Raw genomic sequence first — 2,785 nt, 5'->3', positions numbered from 1 at the left:
GGAGACAGAGATATTGTGGATGTGTTCTGGCATCCTCTCACCTGCATTTGAACCCTGTTGTAACGACATGTAAGCATTACCTAATGAAAAGAACTGAGTCCCTGTTTTTCCCAGGCACTAGGTCCTGGAGCAAAGTGGCACATGCACAACTTATTTAGGATACAGCAACTGGGAAAAGGCATGAAATGCCAGCTATCAACTTCATCCCAAATGGCAAGCAGCAGGCAACTGCCGTGAGCTCATCAGGGTGCAGAGTCTTGGACCAGGGTACACCCTCCCCATCAGATTCTTCATAAGAACAACCAGTCTGTAAAAAAGGGAGCCAGCTAGCAGCTCCAATTCATCATGGGTGCATCTGCCATTTCACTTATTAAACCAGAGAGTGAGACATGGGAGTTTACTTTTGGAAGTCCTTTTCCCCAGATTACCTGAAAATTGTGGACAACCTTAAATGGGATGACAGGACCAACAACCAAGACGTCAATGCCATCCTGTTTGACCTGTCCTTAGGAGCTAAAGAAGATGTCCAGGTGCCTAGCTCATGTGATGTCAGCACCGCTAATCTGGCACGGCTATTCATGGCATCACAGGTTGAAACAAGTTATGAACAGGAAGCTGCAGCTGAGAAAAGTGACATTCACTGGTGAAATTCTGAAGTTGACCTTGTTAAAAAGCGTATGAGAATGGTGGATGAATCAGAAAGCCTGGGATCACTGAGCCTCAGGAGGAAGTGAGAGATGTGACCTCACAAGCAGAAGGTGGAGAATCTGGGAAAGAAGGAGGAGAAGTGGTCAGAGCTAAGATAGACCTGTGTTTCAGAGCCTCAGTCTAGCACTGGCAGAATGGATCGCATCCATATTTTAGAAGTCACAAATAACTTAGAATGTAAATCTACTTCTAGAATTTCAAATATTCTTAAAAAGAGCACAAGGAGTAACTTTATCACAGACCAGATAATATATGATGCTCGTCAACCTCAGCGTGGTGGAGACTGTGTCTCCCAGCCGAGAAAATACTGACAGACAATGACTGGCCAATCTATAAGGAGTCTGGTGAGAAAAACTACCCCCGCTGGAGATAATTCTGATGACGGACCACAAATTTTGCCCGATTTCTCAAACTGAGAGACACTTATAAGCAGCAGATTGGTAGAAAAGAGGTTTTAGAATGTATTACTGCTTATTCTGTGGTTGCTAACCACCATTTGTACAATTTTGTGGAACCCTGAGACATTTCACTGTTAATATATTTGAGCTTTCGTTAGACTACATGGCGGAGGTTGGATTTTGTGTCTCAAAGGATTAATGACTTTTTAGTATGGTACTTTTGTCTTCTAAAAGCTTTGCCTGCCACTTCTTAAGTCTGGGTAAATCAAGGCTGGCCCTGAGTCTTCCTGTTTAGTCTGCTGTGCATCCAAACTCTGGTTAGGAGAAAGCTGACAACACCTCCATGCTTGTTTCATGTCTCAGTGCCCTGCGTCCCTTTATCATAGTCCTTTCTCTGAAAAGGTGAGCAAGCATATAATAAGTATTGAGATTAATATTAAAATAACAATAACAACAACAATAATAATAATGGTGATATCTCAGACATCAGTGTGACTGACTGAGAACTGACGGGTGAGGCATTTTGTTCGTTGAATCCAGAGGCTGGGTCTGCAAGCTGGTCCCTGGGACTCACATGGAGAATCTGTACAATAAGCTGCAGATGCCAATTTGCTACATCTGTGCAGGAAATGGGGGGCTGCCATGAATACTTTGGGATCGCTTTCTCCAGGTCTGATTTGGGCCAATGCTTTTCTTTCTCAGGGGTGATGATGGATTCCCCAAAAGAAAGACCCAGTAACTTTCCATATTGTCACCTCAATGCTAGCTGTCACTGCTGTCAAAGCTTGTAGATCCTGAAAACTCTGATGCTTCCTGGCAATAATGCATGGGGGTCGCATTCTCACTATAAGATGCCATCCTTGCCACGTCGGCCTTACGCCTACGATGAGGATATCTGTAGATGTGTCAAAGTGCAAGAAGGCCTTCTCAGAGCACAATGTCTCAGTTGTAGAGGGAGCTCATAACAGTGCCTGCAAAGCCCGCTGCAAGGCTTTTCTGACCCTGATCTCTTCCAAGGAGCCCATGCATATGTACACAAAGAAAATCCACTTTCCTACTGAAAGTGTGGCAAGAGGGTCAGCGAGAACCTCAACCCGTGTGATTGTTCTAAGGCTGCCCCTCCACCCCAGCAGAGCAGCTGTCTTCTTGACTCCTCCCACTGACTTTGCACTCCGACTCTGCTGGGGCCGGCAGTAGGACCAAAATAAAACTCACTGGGTAGACAGTTAATGGCATTGAAATATCGAGCTGTATCCACTTTGTTTTCTAACATTGCAAGAGCCACCGTGCAGCTCGGTATTTCAATGCCATTAACTGTCTACCCAGTGATGTGGCACATATACACTATGGAATACTACTCAGCCATAAGAAATGATGACATCAGATCATTTACAGCAAAATGGTGGGATCTTGATAACATTATAAGGAGTGAAATAAGTAAATCAGAAAAAAACAAGAACTACATGGTTCCATACATTGGTGGAACATAAAAATGAGACTAAGAGACATGGACAAGAGTGTGGTGGTTACCAAGGGTGGGGGGAGGGAAGACATGGGAGGGAGGGAGGGAGAGAGTTAGGGGGAGGGGGAGGGGCACAGAGAACTAGATAGAGGGTGGCGGAGGACAGTCTGACTTTGGGCGAGGGGTTTGCAACATAATTTAAATGACAAAATAACCT

At 44.8% G+C, this 2,785-nt stretch overlaps 1 pseudogene; it reads left to right on the top strand.

Annotated features, from left to right (window-relative positions):
* Nucleotides 1-389: 389 nt before the first annotated feature.
* On the top strand, nt 390-1,019 carry LOC136387956 (zinc finger and BTB domain-containing protein 5-like; annotated as a pseudogene).
* The last annotated feature ends 1,766 nt before the right edge of the window (nt 1,020-2,785 follow it).

Source organism: Saccopteryx leptura, chromosome 1 (genome assembly GCF_036850995.1).
Source record: "Saccopteryx leptura isolate mSacLep1 chromosome 1, mSacLep1_pri_phased_curated, whole genome shotgun sequence".
In the NCBI taxonomy this organism is placed as follows: Eukaryota; Metazoa; Chordata; class Mammalia; order Chiroptera; family Emballonuridae; genus Saccopteryx; species Saccopteryx leptura.
This window is presented reverse-complemented; position numbering and strand designations above follow the sequence as displayed.